The sequence below is a fragment of the Gopherus evgoodei genome, chromosome 2, assembly GCF_007399415.2.
Source record: "Gopherus evgoodei ecotype Sinaloan lineage chromosome 2, rGopEvg1_v1.p, whole genome shotgun sequence".
NCBI classification, from domain to species: Eukaryota; Metazoa; Chordata; order Testudines; family Testudinidae; genus Gopherus; species Gopherus evgoodei.
Window position 1 is genome coordinate 207,328,887 of NC_044323.1, and position 19,250 is coordinate 207,348,136.

General features: G+C 41.9%; 1 protein-coding gene across 1 annotated transcript in view; it reads right to left on the reverse strand.

Moving 5' to 3' along the window:
- The window catches only part of PTPRM (protein tyrosine phosphatase receptor type M), a 719,823-nt gene that overhangs the window by 477,987 nt on the left and 222,586 nt on the right, over positions 1-19,250 (reverse strand).

Sequence of the window (19,250 nt, forward strand, 5' to 3'; positions counted from 1 at the left end):
TCGGATTGGCAGTGGGGTCACACCCAAGTATGGCATCCAGCTCCTGGTAAAAACGGCAGGTCGTGGGGGCAGCTCCTGAGCAGCGATTTCCCTCACGAGCTTTGCAGTAAGCACTCCTCAGCTCTTTAATTTTGACCCTGCACTGCAACGCGTCCTGTTCATGGCCCCTTCTCATCAAGGACTGCGATATCTGCCCATAGATATCATAATTTCTCCTTCTGGAGCGCAGCTGTGCTTGCACAGCCTCCTCTCCCCAAACACTTATGAGGTCCTGCAGCTCTGCATTGGTCCATGCTGGGGCTCATTTGGTGCATGGAGGCATGGTCGCTGAGTGATTGATTAATTGCACTCCACACCTGGCTGAGCAAACAGGAAGGGGATTTTTAAAATTCCTGGGGCATTTAAAGGAGGGGTCAGGTGAGTCCAGGGCAGTGGAGTTTGCATGATTACCAGAGAGGCTTCTAAGGTATGCTGGGATACCTGCTTATGCCACGGAGGTCAATAAAAACGCTGGTGGGTGTCTACACTTGCTGACCAGCGCTGGATTACCAGCGCTGGATCCTCTATACCCGAGGCTCGACCAGGTGTACAGCCAGCGCTGCAACCAGGGAGTTGCAGTGCTGCCCGTGCTGTGCAAGTGTGTACACATCCTAAGTTGCAGCACTGTAACCCCCTCACCAGCGCTGCAACTCTGTAGTGTAGACAAGGCCTTACACTCCTGGAGAGAGGGCTGATGAAGGTAGGAGCACTCTAGATGAATGTTGCCACACGGCCCCTTCCTTTCAGGCCACCTTGAGAGGGAACCATTCCCCTCTATTACTTGTGAAGTTAGTTTAGGCCACAGCCCAACACGCACCCTCTGATGGAAGAGAACCTTGACACAATTTTGGGACAATTCATTTGTGTTAATTCTCCGTTTTCCATTCATTGACTAATTCCAAAGGAAAAAGAGACTTTAAAGTGACCCAGCTGGAAGGCCAAGTTGCAGGAAGTGATTGACCACCACAGCAACTGTCAGCAGAAGGTACCCTGATGGAGCAAGAGCAGCTATGCCTGGCTCCACTGAGGCTCTAGAATGGATTCAACTCCTTCACAGAGTAGTAGAAGAAGTGGCAACTTCTTATTTCATCTTGTCTGTGCCTTTATACTTTTTGTAAAAAATGTGATGTATGCAGAAGTCACAGATTTTCTGTATACAATGCATTGCAAATTCTTTATGAATCAATTTAATGGGTTTTATTACTAAACTACAATTTATTATCTAGCAAGCAGAAATAAACTTTTTAATTAAAACAACAATAAAACAGCTTCAAAATGATACAGTGCAGTGAAAGGCAGAACCAGGGCTGTCCTTAGGCATAGGCAACATAGGCAGCTGCGTAGGGCACCTGAAAATTTGGGGCACCACTGGGTCTTAGTGTCCACCCTCTTGTTTTCCTATCTCTGCTCTGACCCTTCCTGCAGGCTCCCACAGATGGCTGCTCTAGCCTGGTGAGTCTTCCTTAGGAGGGAATCTAGTAGTTAAAAGTGAAAAAACCTCCAGCCTGCCAGACCTATTAGCACAACACTGAAACTGTTAAAGAGACATTCAAGGGGTAATAAAGCCATTTAACAAGCATTTGCCAACCCCAAGGTATATACTGACAGGTTCAGAGTGGTAGTCCTGTCAGTATGTATCAGCAAAAACAAGGACGAGTCCTTGTGTCACCTCAAAGACTAACAAATTATTTGGGCATAGCTTTTGTGGACTAGAACCCATTTCATCAGATGTCCACGAAAGCTTATGCCCAAATCAATTTTTATACTGTCAGTTTCTGACTTTACTGACAAAAACAGTTGTGCATTAATGTAATATTTACACAGAACATGTCAGTCTACAGGACCTTAGTTTAAAATTTGCTTTAAAAATATTTCATTAGTGAGCTGGTGAAGATTATAAAATCACATTTCTAAAAAATGCTTGCATAGAGTTTTAGATGCACAATCATCTTTAGCCTTAAATGTGTGGATCTTCAGACATACAGTTTTTTAAATAAATCCTTCAAAAGACCTCCCTTATCTAAAATACACATTTTAATTACTATAGTTAAAAAAAAAAGTGCTTCCAAGTCTTCCTGTGTCCTTTCTGTCCATCCCTTCACCACCTCACCCCTCACTCCCCACTGAAGAGAGCCCTTAAAGGGACAACAGTCCTTCCCTTCCAGATAGCTGGACAAAGAGTTTCCCTTTCTTTACTTCTGACTATCCGACGAACTAGTTTTAAAAGAACTCTCCAGCAAAATCAGTACCTTAGTAAGACAAAATCCTTGTTATACCTAAAATCTTTGGAAACATATTTTTTTAAAGTTGGTGAAATTTCATAACCATGTCTCTTGTTATGGAGATCACACAAAGTAAATTACTGTTCCCTTTTTCTAAAAGCAAGGAACATTGTTATGAACACACTAAACCTCTCTGATTAATTTAGAAGAATGTCTTTGTTTCAGTGAGTTAAATATGTAGTAATCTGGAACGCTGGCTTAAGATCTGAGTACATTTAAAATATAAATTCAGTTTAGAAATACTGATTAAAAAAATGTAAAACAGAGAAGAGCTGCACCATGTATTCCATTATATGTAATGTTGTATTCAGCAGGACAGCTGACTCACCCTTACTATGAAGTTTTTGCAAATAAATCTCTGACAAACTTCAGGGCATATCAAAAAACCTGTGACTGACATTTTTTATTCCCAAATTTTAGTGCTTTTAATTAGGTACTTTCTTCATGTCCATTCTGCATGAGGGAGAGGGCATGGAATTCTCTGCGGGGAACTGTGACTCTGCCACCATGAGGCAGGCCGGGCATCTCCTTATCCTTTGCTGTCAAGTCCCTCCTCCCCCTCCCCCACCAGGCTGTGAGCTTGGGCTGCCATCCGGCATAGGGGCACCAGTTTAATAATACTGCGTAGGGCCCCATAAATCCTAAGGACGGCCCTGGGCAGAACACAGCAACAAGTCGGAGCTCCACTTTCAAGCAGGTACACACACCTTGCCTCTGCTTCTTCTTGGGCCTTCTGGTGTGGAGCATCAGGGCTTGAAGTTATTGGGGGATGACTCAAATATGCTGGGCTCCCAGTTGTGACTGTTCTCAGTGCACTGAGTTTTGGGTGGCAGCAGGGGTGCAACACGGAACATTTGCTGGTGTTCTCAGTACCCCATATTGTCCAGGGGATGCAGAAGCTAGCTGGATCCTGGCTGAGGGCACTGAATTGTCTATGTGCCTGCTAGTAGCATGCTCTACAGCAGAGCTTTCTGCTTCTGTTACCCCTACACATCCCTGTCTTTCTCCAGTGTCTCCGGCCACTGCAACACCTTCTCTGGCTACTGCAATGCTCTCTTTGACTAGATTTGTCTTTTTTCCTCCTCTCTGAATTTAAATACAAGCTCCATCACTCCATTGCTTTTCATTTTTGAGGGGAGTCTGCTAAAATTTAATTGTTCACATTCCAGAGAGGCTAAGATGGCATTTTTAACATGCATTTCTGATTTCTTCTCCGAGATTTATCACAGTCGTGGGGAGCGGGGAGGAAGCCACATCAAAGATGGTAAGTGTACGTACATGAGGGGGACTAGATTAGGCATTTGGGGAGTGTAGTGTATGCAGTTTGGGTGTGCTTTTGTGCCATGGAAGCAGTGGGGTTTGGGAATTATATTCCCAGTTTGGCTTTGCAATTTGGCTGTGCCTTGGAGATACAGGGGCTAAGAGGGATTAGCAGAAGGCACCTGAGGGTAAGCAGGATAGTAATCACCATTAGGCTGTCCTGACTCTGTGACTTTACACTGAGAGGTGACTAGGAGGCAGACTGCCTTTTTGAGTAAAGCTAAGGACAGACCAGTGAGGGATGCTGTGAAGTTGTTTGCCAAGATGGACCCCAGAAGCAGTGTAAGAATGGAAGGGAATTGTGAGTTATGCTGGGATCAATTACCATGCAGCTATTCCACAATGTCTGGATCAATAACTGAGCACTTCTTAGGGGAGAGGGATAGCTCAGTGGTTTGAGCATTGGCCTGCTAAACCCAGGGTTGTGAGTTTAGTTCTTGAGAAGGGGCCACTTAGGGATCTTGGGCAAAAATCAGTACTTGGTCCTGCTAGTAAAGGCAGGAGGCTGGACTCTGACCTTTTGAGGTCCCTTCCAGTTCTAGGAGATTGGTATATCTCCTATTATTATATTATTGCATTGGTTTTTATCTTCTCTGCAGACATGCTGAAAGTGCAAAGAAATATAGTCAGGGTTCTGCACTGATCGTTTGAACTGCTCTCTCTCTCTCTCCATGTGCATCTGTGAAAAGCGATTAAGAGCTGTACTACTATATTATGCCTTGTTTTTAGGGCTGTTGATTAATCACAGTTAACTCATGCAATTAACTAAAAATATAATTGTGGTTAAAATTAATCACAATTAATCAATATTAATCACACTGTTAATCAACAGAATACTAATTACAATTTATTAAATATTTTGGATGTTTTTCTACATTTTCAATATGTTGGTTTCAATTACAACACAGAATACAAACTGTACAGTGTTCACTTTATATTTATTACAAATATTTGCTCTGTAAAAATGAAAAAATAGCATTTTTCAATTCATTTTTTACAAGTACTGTAGTGCAATCTCTTTATTGTAAAAGTGCACATTACAAATGTAGATTTTTTTTTGTTACATAACTGCACTCAAACAAAACAATGTAAAACTTCAGAGCCTACAAGTCCAGTCAGTCCTACTTCTCATTCAGACAGTCACTCAGGGCTTGTCTACATCACAAAGTTGCAGCGCTGGTGAGGGGGTTACAGCGCTGCAACTTAGGAGGTGTACACATCTGCAGGGCATCACCAGCGCTGCAACTCCCTGTTTGCAGCGCTGGCCGTACTCCCGTTTTGTCTCGGCTGTAGAGGATCCAGCGCTGGTGATCCAGCACTGGTAATCAAGTGTAGACACTTACCAGCGCTTTTCTTGACCTCCGTGGAATAAGCAGGTATCCCAGCATACCTGAGGAAGCCTCTGGTAATCAAGCAGGTCTCCTTCCCCGGTTTGCTCTCGCGTTCCCCAAACCCCGAGCAAGCAGGTCTCCTTCCCTGCGGTTTGCAGGGGGGTTCGGGGAACGCGAGAGCAAACCGCGGCGAAGCTGGTCTCCTCCCCCGGTTTGCTCTCGCGTTCCCCGAACCCCCGTGCAAGCAGGTCTCCTTCCCTGCGGTTTGCTCTCGCATTCCCCGAATCCCCGAGCAAGCAGGTCTCCTTCCCTGCGGTTTGCAGGGGGGTTCGGGGAACGCGAGAGCAAACCGCGGCGAAGCTGGTCTCCTTCCCCGGTTTGCTCTCGCGTTCCCCGAACCCCCCTTGAAGCCGCCCAACAGCGCTGCAGTGTGGCCACATCTAACACCACTTGCAGCGCTGGTTGCTGTAAGTCTGGCCACTCTGCAGCGCTGGCCCTATACAGCTGTACTAATACAGCTGTAACAACCAGCGCTGCAAAATTGTAGATGTAGACATACCCTCAGACAAACAAGTTTGTTTACATTTACGGGAGATAATGCTGCCCTCTTCTCAGTCACAGTATCACCAGAAAGTGAGAACACGCATTTGCATGGGTCTTTTGTAGCTGGCACTGCAAGGTATTTACATGCCAGATATGCTAATCACTGGTATGCCCCTTCATGCTTCCACCATTCCAGAGGACATACTTCCATGCTGATGCCGCACGTTAAAAAATAATGCATTAATTAAATTACTGACTGAACTCCTCGGGGGAGAATTGTATGTCTTTGGCTCTACTTTACCCACATTCTGCCATATATTTCCTGTTATAGTTGTCTCAGATGATGACTCAGCACATGTTCATTTTAAGAACACTTTCACTGCAGATCTGAAAAAATGCAAGGAAGGTACCAATGTGAGATTTCTAAAGATAGCTACAGCACTCGACCCAAGATTTAAGAATCTGAAGTACTTTCCAAAATCTCAGATGGATGAGGTATGGAGTATACTTTCAGAAGTCTTAAAAGAGCAGCACTCTGATGCAGAAATTACAGAACCCCAACTACCAATAAAAGAAAATCAGCCGTCTGCTGATGGCAGCTGACTCAAATAATGAAAATGAACATGCGTCGGTGCGCACTGCTTTGGACTGTTGTTGAGCAGAACACATCATCAGCATGGACGCATATCCTCTGGAATGGTGGTTGAAGTGTGAAGGCATATACGAATCTTTAGCACAGAGGTCGGGAACCTTTCAGAAGTGGTGTGCCGAGTCTTCATTTATTCACTCTAATTTAAGGTTTCTCATGCCAGTAACACATTTTAACATTTTTAGAAGGTCTCTTTCTATAAGTCTATAATATATAACTAAACTATTGTTGTATGTAAAGTAAATAAGTCTTTTAAAATGTTTAAGAAGCTTCATTTAAAATTAAATTAAAAAGCAGAGCCCCCTGGACTGGTGGCCAGGACCCAGGCAGTATGAGTGTCACTGAAAATCAGCTCACGTGCCAACTTCGGCATCCGTGCCATAGGTTGACAATCCCTGCTTTACCACATCTGGCATGTAAATCTCTTGCAATGCCAGCTACATAACAGTGCCATGTAACCACTTGTTCTCACTTTCAAGTGACATTGTGAACAAGAAGCAGGCAGCATTCTCCCCTGGAAATGTAAACACATGTGTTTGTCTGAGCAATTGGCTGAATAAAAGTAGGACTGAGTGGACTTGTCTTCAAAGTTTTATTTTTGAATGCAGTTTTTTGGTAAATAATTCTACATTTGTAAGTTCAACTTTCATGATAAAGCAATTGCACTACAGTACTTGTATTAGGTGAACTGAAAATACTATTTCTTTTGTTTTTACAGTGCAAATATTTGTAATAAATATAAGTTGAGCACTGTAAACTTTGTACTCTGTTATAATTGAAATCAATATATTTGAAAGTATAGAAAACATCCAAAAATATTTAAATAAATGATATTCTATTATTGTTTAACAGTGCGATTAATTGCAATTAATTTTTTTAATCTCGACAGCCCTACTTGTTTCCCTTTATGAATGTCTGATACAAAGCATATTATGTATACACACACACACACACACACACCCCACAGGGAGCTGCAATCTTAATGCTTTTATGGGCATGCAATGTTTATGTCTGCTTCACGTAAACTGAGAATACTAACCAATTTTTTGCCTATATCCACTGTGTCAATCAACTGTGGAATTCTCAACCGTTTTCGTTATTTAAATGTGTCATGTAAGGGGAGAGGAGGTGGGATAGAGGGTGTGGCTGCACCATTCTGCTAGCCACTATTCTGAGCAGGCGAATGTGTTGAGAGTGGGCATTAAGTTGAGGAGGACAGATAAAGGGAGGGAAAAAACGGTATGTGCCCTCTATATCATGGGCTTGTAAACACAGTCAGTGGTCAGGGCTATCTAAGACAGAAGCTGACTGCCCAACCAGTCTAGCTGCCAATTTGAAAATGTGGACAAGAGTGGGGGCAAGTAAACAAAGGGGCACAGTGTGGGCTGTGGGTGGCAGGGGCTGGAGACTGAAAGGTTCCTAGCTCACATTAGCCAAAAATCACAGAAGTGAGGCACCCACAACAGCAGCTAGTACAGCAGTATAGTATAATAAATTGTAAAGACATACTTGCAGTCCAAGGTTTTCCCAAACAGAATCTGCCTCCTCAGTCCCAGCCTTGGTTTCTGGCTGGGAATTGGGCTCTCTTCCTACAGTCAGTCAACCCCAGGTCCTGAGTCCTGAAAAGATCCTAGCTTTCCAGGGAGAGCTCTTCACTGCCCTCTTCTGGTGAGGACTCTTGCTGCTTATCTTTACAGAGGCTGAGTCCACAACCTCCTTGGGTTCAGTAATAGTGTAATTGCATAAAATCCTGTCCAGCTTCTCAAAAAATGGACAGGTTATGTCTCCACAGCCAGATTATTTCCTAGTATCCATGGTTATAGTGTCAGTTCCTCTGAACTGTTTGCTCCTTATCTGGCACTAGTCAGCATCCCAATTGTGATCCCTAAAGAAAATATCTCTGGCAATGTCCACAAAACACATCTTTATTGCAGTGCCTGGCCCTAAGAGCTTGCTGCACTGATGCTGTGATAGAGCTAGGGTCGCAGCATGTTACAAAGGCAGCTGGAGTAATATCACTGTAATGTTGATGTACTGGCCAATCCTGGCATTTCTCCAGCTTGTAAATGGGACAGGAGCCATTTGGTAGAGGGCAAATGGACAAGTCAATAATGGACACTCACAAAGCAGTGGGGGACAGCAGTTAGAGAACTGCCAAAATAGTGTATGGCGGCACTGCATGTAGGTTGCAGAGACTAGGCTTTCAAGAATAAATGCAAAATGCTTTAAAATGTACTGTTACAGATAACTATCAAAAGTAGTTAATATTTATGTATTTTTTTAAACTAGAGTTCTGAAACTGCTGGGATATGGACGTTACCATGCTAAGCATTCTGAAAGGCACAGTACAGAATGTCCATTTAGTTACAGATGTTTGATCTTCTACAACAGCAAACACGTAGAAATCTTATTTTTCTGATAGTAAAATTTGAATTGACCCTGGATACTCAAACAAAATACCATCTGATAAAAAAATATTTTGCTTTTGAACTTCCCAGTATAGGTCTTAGTACAAATGCAGATGTTCATTTTAGAATCAGTTTGAAATAAGCATATTTTCAAAGAATGCTCCTCAGTTAGGAGGTAACCTCAAAGTTGATATTCCTAGACTTGTTTGTTAATTTAGTCAGCAGTCATATAGCCTTCACTCTACAAAGAGTAGTTAATAGTTAAATGCAATTAGTCTTTTTTTCTCCACCCGTGCTCATCTTCTTTGGTAAGATTTGTCATGATACAGGAGGTAAAGCTCAGTGAGCTTTAAAAATTTTACACTAATTTGCTGAAAGAAAAATGTAAGATTTTTATTAAATCCTCCTTACTTCTACTTCATTATCACTTCAGTGGGTGGACTGGCTGATACAATTATTATAATAGAGGTCAGGCAGAATGAGTACCTTTTGCTAATGCTTGGTCACCTATTCTTGTATTTTAGTAATAAAATTCAGAGGTCATACTGGGAAAGGGAAAAGACAATGACTGTAAAATGTCAATGGGAGGCAAGTTCTTATTACTTTTTTTAAATTACATCTTGCACTTCCTTTAGCTGTGGGGGTTTTGTTAAAATGAAATTTAATTTTCAGCCTCTTTTGGTGAATGAGAGCAATGTGTTAGGATTTGCTTTGTAGTTGGTCAAAAATCAAAGGGGAAAAATACTGAAATGCAAAACAATGGTCACTGCAGTAACTCCATATGCCTTTGCAATGTAGGCATGGCAGATCTAGAAGAATAAACTTGCTGGTTAATTTTCTCTGTAATTCTCTTTGTCAGCCACACATCTCAAAGAGAAAGGAAGGTCTGGAATGAAAATTTACTCCCCATTGATTACAATTTATAAGATCAGTTTTCACTGATGTAAAAATCTTTAAACTTGATTTGAAAAAACTGCTGTTGGATTAAAGTTGGCCATTGTCTGGGCTGTTTTACAATCCTGGGTAAACATTTCACCTATGGTAATGTGTCCTCTCTCTGTATACAAACTACCACTTTCAGATCCTTCAAAACAAAAATCAAAGTCAGAAATGGAAAAGAAAGTTCCTATAAACGCTCTGCAAATCCTGACAAAAAGTGCTTGTGGGATCAGACTTCTAAGTATTTCATTCTCCCCACTCAATTTTACTATCTGAATGTATTTATTTCTAAAAGAGATTGCCACTTATTTTACATTTACCAAAAGAAGTTTAAGATTCTCACTCTTGCTTTCCCAAATCTTCCCCATTATATCATTCTTATCTTAGCACATTAGTATTATTAATTTATGTTACCATAGCATCTAGGACCCCTTGTCATGAAGCAGGACCCCACTGTACTAAATGCTGTATAAAGAAAGAACAAAGACGGTCCTTGTCCCAAGAAGTTTATACTCTATTCCACTTCACTTCTTTAACCTCACTTCTTTAACTCCACCATTTATGCCAGACTGAACCACTCCCCGTTCATTTCCCTCTACTTCTACCTTTCATGTCTTCTTCCAAGTCTGAAATTAATTGCCTATATCAGTGCACAATTATCTGTTCCCTTCACCATTCAAATCAAACCCACTTGGGAAAAACAGGATTTTTTTTTGCCAAGATCTATCATTGTAACCTTAATTGCCATAAAAATTATTGGGGAAAAATATATCTACTGTCTCTTATGTATGTGTCTTTGTTTAATGTTCATCTTTTTGGCCCCAATCTTGCAACTGGGTCCATGTGGTTGAACCCCTGAGACTGCAGAGAGCCATACCGACATCAATGAGACTGCACAAATTGAAACATACACCTGGGCAGATCTGACTGCAAGATCAGGGGCTTAGACTGTAAACTCCCATTGAAAGTGATTAAGACAAGTGTACAGTTTTATACAATACCAGAGCACCATTGCTTAACATATAATAAATATCAAATCAAATATGGAGAGATGGTTCCCTGAGGAAAAGGATTTTTACTACTTTAATATTCAAATCTGTTACACACAGTCTGTGATAGGGTGTCCATCCCCACACTTGCCCTGAAAGGGTTAAATTAATACAACAGGCCTCAGTTGAAAGGAATCAGGTGACTAAGTTATTCCCTGACAGAGTGAGGGCACCCAGCTGAGGAGGAATGATCTGGGCTGGGGCTATAAAAGCAGGAAATTGGCAGCAGAAAGAGGGCTGCAGGGGGGTAGTCTACAATCACTTCCAGGGAGTGATTTGGGTTGGCAAACTCAGAGTGGGGAGAGGCCAGAAAGTATCAGGGAAAGGCAGTAAGGTCTAGAAGGGACCAAACCTTGACATCTGGCTACAGCAACCCTGAGCCAGAACCTGGAATAAAGGGCAAGCCTGGGTTCCCCTGCCAGCCACTGAGGGAGTGGCACTATCTGGCAGTGAACAGGAAGGCTGCTGAAGAAAGTCTTTGATACCCCAAGAAGGGGACAACATGTTTAGTGACCTGGCAAGATGTCTCAATCACAAGAGGCAGCAGCAGCTCATGTCACGAGAGAGGGGCCGCAGACACAGAGAGGTGGAGGATGTCATGTAAACACGAGAAGGGGTGTCCACCTTGCAAGCTAATCCCCTGAGTGACCAGAAGGAAGCGCCATCCTACCACTGAGTGGATCATCCCATCACACAGTTCATCAACTACACATGAAACAAACCTGTTGGATGACCTGTTTTCTACTAGGGATTAGAGAATGACAATCAAATTACATATCTTTGGAATCTCAAATGACTTTCTGAAATATATAAATATAGTGATTTATCCAGAAAATCACCAGTTCTCAGTCTTTATAGCATAAATTTCATTTCATGGAAGATAAAAGCAAATTTTTAAAGTTAAATTCACCAGTTCAATCCATTAGAAAAAGCTCAAGTCTCTGTGTATTGTCAGATTTTGGTGAAAATAGCAGAATACTTGCTTAAGAGTTCTCAAAAGAGCATGAACAGATCACTAACAATTAGGAAAGGAAAGAATAGTGTAGCGGGGTGAACCTCCACTCCTGCCCTGAAGGGTTAAAAACAGCCCTGGGAGGGGGCTGTGCCTGGAGAAAGCAGCTTTTAGGCTGGGCTGATTGGGGAAAGTGGCTGCAGCTGGGGCCATGCCCCAGACTAAGCTAGCCCGATAAAGGCAGAGAAACCAGGAGCTCAGACAGTCTCTGTTTGTAGAGGGAGAAGGGCCTGGCTGCAGAGAGCTAGAGATAGGGTACCTGATTAGAGCAGGACTGGGGAAAGGAAGAGGAGCTGGGGAGCTCCAGCCTGGAAAGCCCCAGTCTGTGGCCTAGCATTGGGCTAATAGGTACTGGGGGTTGCAGAGGGCAGCCCAGGGGTAGGCCAAGGCAGCAGGTCCAAACCCTTCTTGCTAGTGATGAGCAGGCTGATACTGCAGTCTGCCCCAGGGTGCGGAGGCTAGACAATGACTGGCAGTAGCCTTATACTGAGGCAAGATGGGGATAGTGGGTGGGGGTTTCCTGAGGAGAGGAGACTCTGACAGAAAGAGGTTACTGCCAGGGGGCAGCACCCCAGGCGAAAGGGCACAGGGTCCAAGGAGGGACATGGGGCCAGAGAACAGGCAGATCACCAGCCTGCAGAGTGTGCTCTAGAGGCTGGAAATCAAGCTAATTCCCTGAGAGACCAGCAGGAGGTGTCACAGGGGTAAGTCCACTCATCTACAACTGGGAAGTGATTTATTCTCTCCAACTATGTTACACACATTCAGAAAACACAAACAATATTTGTTAATTTTAAAAGCACACCTCCAGAAGTAACTAATATTCTGAGCTATCTAGTCACCATTACAAGGAAATTTAGGTTGGCAATCATATCTAAAAAAAGCAAACCCACATATTCCCTCACTTATACCTTCCTTTCCCAACACCAAATACAATTAAAATTGGGAGAAAAATCAGAAGCTTAATTTTTATTTGCTACTCGACTAGTGCTGATTGTTTATTACACTCCATTTATCTCAGTTAGGAGAATAGATGTAGGCTAGTCATTTTTACTTTTGTCCTAGTCAATTTCACTCGGTATTGATATGGCTCCCATCAAGGTAATATCTTAGTGCTTGGGTAGAACTCAGGCTTAACCAACACTGAACTGTTTAAAAAACCTACAGACCCCACCTTCTCTTTTTTAAAACCTCCTAAGGAGTGTAGAAGTCTAGCAGACCTGGATGTTGCAAACATTGCAGGTCATTTTTTTTTTTAAGGTTAGATACCATGGAAGAGCTCAAGTAAGATTATAGGGTGTTGGGGGGGGGGAGGGAGGGATGTCAAATATTTAAACAGATTGTAAAAAGCTAGTTGAGAACTTAAAAAAGCACAATACAAACATTTCTACTGGGCTTAGGGTTATTTTTACAATACCTAAATTTGGGGACAAATTTGATCCTTTAAATTAAGACCCTTTAAGTTTACCAGAGCTGGCTAGAAAACAACAATTCCATTTCACAAAACATGTTGAAGTTTTGAAATTTTGTTTTGTTCTGCATTGGTGGGGGGGGGGGTGGGGAGATTGGGGAAGAACCCATATCCCAAACCAGTGCCCTAGCCAGCAGAATAGAGAGACATTCTCTCTCTCTCATTCTGAGCAGAAATGCCATTCCCAATGAAATTTCAAAATGCTTCCACAAAACATTTCAGTTTTGACAAAAATGGCACTCATTTTCCCTCAGAAAAACATTGTTGAAAAATCTTCACCCCAGCTCTAGTATTTACACACAATCCAAACATTAAAAGTAGGAGAAGAATGGTTTGTCAGAGTCAGGTGACCCAAGGAAACAAACACACACCACCTCACTTAGGAGATGAGATACCTTCTTCCCCAACAGCTATGTCATGTCCTGTTCTTCCATGCGTCCTTATGTTCTTTTAGGACTCCTGGGTTCCCAATCCTTCAATTGACACCACATGGGTAGATTCCTACATCTGTGAAGAGCACCAACAAAGTCAGTGGGACTATGTACTGGCACATGTGTTCACCTGCATGGAGTCATTTGAAGGATCAGGGCCTTTTTCTCTATGCAGTCTCTCAGATAGGAGAGAGAGTTAAAAAAATTAAAGATTCCAGTAGAGGCAACTCTCCAGCCTTTTAACAAGTTCTCCTTGTGTAAGCAAGGGGCTGGGAGTATAGCAAGCTGTCTGAACTGCACACACAAACATAAAAACCTCTATTGTCGTATCTTATAGCCAGATTCTGCCTTGGCTTTACACAGATTCATAATGGTGGAGGATGAGCGTAAAGAGCACCCCTCCTCACATTTTGTGGGCTAGGGTAATGGTCAAACAGAACTGCAGACCAGCCACCCTGCCAAGTACCAGAACTTCTCTCCAGGGGCGGCTCTATGTATTTTGCTGCCCCAAGCACAGCAGTCAGGCAGTTTTCGGCGGTGCGCCTGTGGGAGATCTGCTGGTAACGCGGATTCAGCGGTATGCCTGTGAGAGGTCAGATGGTCCCACGCCTTCGGTGTACCTGTCGCTGAATTGCTGCACTGCCGCGGCAATGCCACCGAAGGCAGCCTGACTGCCACCCTCACAGCGACCGGTAGGCTGCCCCCGCATCTTGCCACCCCAGGCACACACTTGCTGCACTGGTGCCCGGAGCCACCCCTGCTTCTCTCTTCCTGGTCTCTTGGGGGAGCATAGAACAGAACCATTGCACTGCCTCTTTCCCCCATGACAATGGTTGGTCACAAAGGTGGTGGAAATGAAGACACCCCCACAAAATGCCGGTGATAGCAAGCAACTCCTCTTGGCATTGTGTAGCTCCAAACTGCCTCTCAGTTTGGGTTATTAAATGGCACAAGATACCCTTACTTATATAATTTGTTTTAAGATTATTTTATAATTAATATATTTTATTGATATGATGTAGTGTGGTTTTGTTTTTGATTGGTCATTAAAGTTTCAAAAGGAGCTTATACATCCTGATTGAGCAAAGTGTTGTTGGAAACTGATAGCAGGACATTAAGATTTGTGTCTGACCCCCAAAGGAAATGATATCCAGAGAGAAAGGCTTCGCTTGAAACTCAGTTTATTCTAGTGTCAATTTAAAGAATCCCATTTTCACACGACATGAGTGCAATTAAAGAAGCTCTTCAAAGGATAGGCAGGCCTGATTCTGATCCTGCATAAGTAAATCAAAGTAAATTTGAGTCCATACAGGCACACCGGTGAGAAATAGGTGATTACAATCAAACCGATGATCTTTAAGCTTTCTGTGCACTGAGATTTAAATGTTACATTTCTATTATAGTTCTTGAGAGTAATTACTAAACAATAGAAGCAAAATATCTATTTTAAAATACTTCTCACACCAAGTAAATAATTACCCCAATTCTGCAGTCAATCCTCAGGCAATCCTTCCCCTGAGACCAATTTTTAAGTCAATGAGAGTTTTCACTAAGTACAGACTGCTGAATCACGCTCAGTATGCCACTGGATGACAGCATCATTGTTACTGAGTGGGAGGCAATGTGTTATAGAGTTTAGAACCATGAACTGGCATCAGTACCTCTGGACCCTATCTCATGCTCTGCTACTGATGCACTGTGATCTCAAGCAAGTCATTTAACCTGTGTACTTCAGTTAGCCCATCTGTATCACATGCATAGTACACCTGAATCTCATTGTTTGTTGTAAGGCATAATTAATTTTTGTAAAGCACCTTTGAGATCCACAGACAAATAATGCAATACAAGTATATTACTGTTATCTGATGGGCCATTATTGTATGACAGGGCAATAAATGCGCCACATTGTGCCAGTTATGATTATTTTGCATGTGAAATCATATTTCAGTATCCAGATTTTTAAGAGTGTTTTCCCATGTCTTTGTGGTGCTTTTCTGCCCTGCTCAGCACCAGTTTAAGGAGTTATTCTTGCCTGGCTATAATTATGAGAAAATGCAATTCTGTTTCAAATGAAAGAAGGAAACAAAACAAGAATCAACTCAAAACCCCAGCTGCCAAATGCCACTAGGACATAAGCTAGACTTTATTTACCGAAACTCATCTTGAGGCAACTTGCGAAGTAAATTAGTTACATCCCTGATAAAAAGCCACATGTGTGTGACTGAAAGGTCAGACACCAGCTGACCAACATGCCAAATTGAATGATGACATTGGCATCTGTGGAACATGATCTTTCAATTAGTGTCCATTCGAACTGGTTTATCAGTAGGAAAATATTGGATGGACAACCAGAATAAAAACAACAATATAATATTCTTATTTTAAAACAATTTTGGTACACTTGAGTCTAAAGTTACTGTTCCTTGCAAAAAGGATATATTCGCTATTTTAAATTGAAACCAAATATTACAGAAGTGTGTAAAAAGTTTAAAAAATATTTTATACTGGTTTAATTCCAAGTTATCGTCATGGTCACCATCAGCTTTAGTTATTTTCTGTTTGTTTGTCTCTAAAAAACAAATACAAGCTGATGCAAGAAATCACATCAGTCTCAAGGACTACAATGAATTAGTATCTCAGCTGTGTGGGTTGAATTTGTTCAAAATACAGTAAACTGTTTACATTTGGCAGAAGAACCAAATCAGTCCAAAAGTAATTAAGACCCAAAATAGTAATGGTTTTAAAGCTTAGGAAGATATTTACTAAAGCAAGATGACAGAGTTTACATGACTTTCCTCAAAACATGGATATTATAAGGAACTAGGGAGAGAAAAGGTATTTATTAATCCTGATAGGAAGAAATGAATGACAGTCATTTGTATTTTGTAAATGATTAAAAGCCCACTACTTCAAATACTGCACACATTAGTGAGTTCAGTAGGACTTCTCACATATGTAAAGTTAATACTGTTCATGTAAGTGTTGAAGGTTCATGGCCTTATTTTATGTGACTTGTTTATATTTCTGCTATACATATTCATTGGGCAAGAGAACAGGCCATTTTAAAGATAAAGCTAAATAAATAATGGACTGTATTTTCAAATTAATATATCCTCTACATATCTTTCATTAAAGCTAAAGCATAAATCCTTACACAGCAAGATTGACACACAACCTTACAACTCTTTCACTTCAGGATGCAATTCCAGTGAGGAAAACATTACATGTTCTCTTATGCAATAATATCAAAACTGCCACAGAGCATCAAATAATCTTAAAAGGAATGTGCATATTGTTTGATGCATCATCAGGTAGATGTCCACAACGTATTAAAATAAGAGTCTCAAATTAAATTCCAGTGCATTAATACAAAAAAGTTTCCCTGGCAGATATTAATTGGATTCTGTGAATGATGTGCCAAGAATCATTTGAACTCCTGGAGTAGGTTATTTCCTCATTAGAAGAGCAATGAGTGGATACAGGACTCAAGTCTTTCGTAATCCATTTTTATTTATAACATGAAAATTCATCTAGGTTCACTGGCCTCATACATTGCCCTCAGCACTATTTCAACCCCACAATGAAGTGCAGAAGAGTAAGGTAGGTGAGTGGGTGGGGCAGCAATACTGGGAGACCTATCTAGAGTAATCACGAAAGGGGTAATTAGAAGAGAACCAAAGTGGGATACTGGGACTGTGTTCATGCAGAATTGACTGCCCTAAGCACCCTAAAAGGATATGCAGAGCCCAGCAGACACCGCTGAGCCAACAAACTGGGCTATAATAGTATTAGTAGGTGGTGAATGTCATTGCTCTCAGCCCTTCTGAAGTTCCTTACAAAAAGTCAATTATGCAGACTAACTTTTATGTGGGAAGGGTAAAAGCCACTCGCTTATGGACATCAGCTTGAACAAAGATAGAACAAACAGCAGAAGCAGAACAACTTACAATTCACCAGCGTAATTCCACTTGCAGGACTGCAGCAAGAGCAGCTTTTTGAACATTAGTTGGCCAGCTTCTCCCTCTCAAAACTGTTTTCTACTTTGTGTGCATTTAAACTACATATCATATTAATGGCCAGCTGATCTGGCAAAGGTCTTATACTCAACTTGGTGGCATCTGTCTGTAACATTGCAACTTTTCAATGGCATGTCTGACAAATTCTAAAGTTTCAGGGAATTATCTAAGCCTCAAAGACCAGAACCCTAGAGATTTTGGGGGGAAAATCAGAAAACCAAGAGTGGGGGAAATGAGGGACACATGGAGACCATCATATGTTTAGTACAGCCGCAACTGGTTTATGGCACCCATTAATACCTTCCAGCAGAACAAACACCCTTATCCTCTAAATAGTTTAACATGTTGACAGCCTGAAAGGATCAGCACACAGAGACCCTAGGGGAATAGGAGCATACAGAATGTCATGCAGGGGGAAAGCTTGGGGGAGTTGCAGGGACTCCCTGAAGAGAGGGTGATGGGAATGTGGCACATTGAAAGCTTGGAGCAGGGAAAATGGAAAGATGCAAGGAGCCCATGGTATATGCAGCGAGCTTGGCCTACAGAAGCTATGAAGTATGACCCTCTAGATTTACTAATACACTGAAGTAATGAAATAGTTGCACAACATTTCTCACACACAACCACAAAAGCAAGGAAAAGATAAGTTAAGCCACCCAATAGTACATACACTTTATTCCTACATCCATGATTACTGTGCATCCCAGACCATATACCACAACTTTAATTCTGCTACTCTTGGGATGCCAGACCTGGATATCCTTTACCAAACTTCCCCCTGCAAACACATCAGAAACCTTCTTATCATTCCTTTCTACACAGCCAATTTTGCATTATCGCCTCCGAATACTTATTGTGTATGTTTGGTGTATCAGGAGGGGATAATTTGATAATGGCAGTGATGGTAAAAGTGGAAACCAAAAGGAACATGTGACGGACAGGCACATGTGGCCAGAGATTTGTGCTGTTGGCCCTCAGGTCTCACTACAAAACCAAAGAGAAGAGTCAAAAAGAGTTCACATAGAATAGGAAAAGCTTCTATGCCACTCTTTGCAAGCTTAGACATGGCACGGTCACAAATCCAGATCCTCTCAGACTACAGTTTACCAGGGCTTGCTATTATTTCTTTGACAGATGTGTTACAAAATGTCAGAGGAGATGTTTATATGCACTCTACCATTAATGTGGAGGGTTAAATGTACTGACAGTAAGTTGGACTGTACTTTTTTTTTTGCTTGACTCTAAAAGTAGAGGCATGGCAAGAAGAAAAGCATGACCTTAGCTGTCGAACAGATGTCAACTACAGGGAAGTGTGGTGTAAGGATATACTTGTATTGGCCTACTGCTAGGAAACATCTTGTCAGTAAAATAACCAATCTTTGAAAATAAAAAATGGAGGTAAGCTATTTTCTGTCTTTAGAAAACAAACTTTTGGAAAACAGAGCGCACACTAATTTTTCACTAGTCTAGGAGTTATCTAGTTGCACCCTGAGAATGTGTTCTTGAGAAGTAGACTTCTTTTTGAGACAGACAATGGAGTTCTTGAACTACCACTGAAATAATATCTAATATGGTATGTAGCAGGGTGGATCCCTGCTCTTGCCCTGAAGGGGTTAAAAGCAGCCCTGGGAAGGGAGCCAGAAGCCTGGGCTGATGGCAGGAGTGGCTGCAGCTGGGGGCCATGCCCCAAACTGAGCCACAAGGTGGTATAAGAAGGCCAGGGGAGTCAGACGCAAAAGGAGTTTCTCTCTGACTGGAGA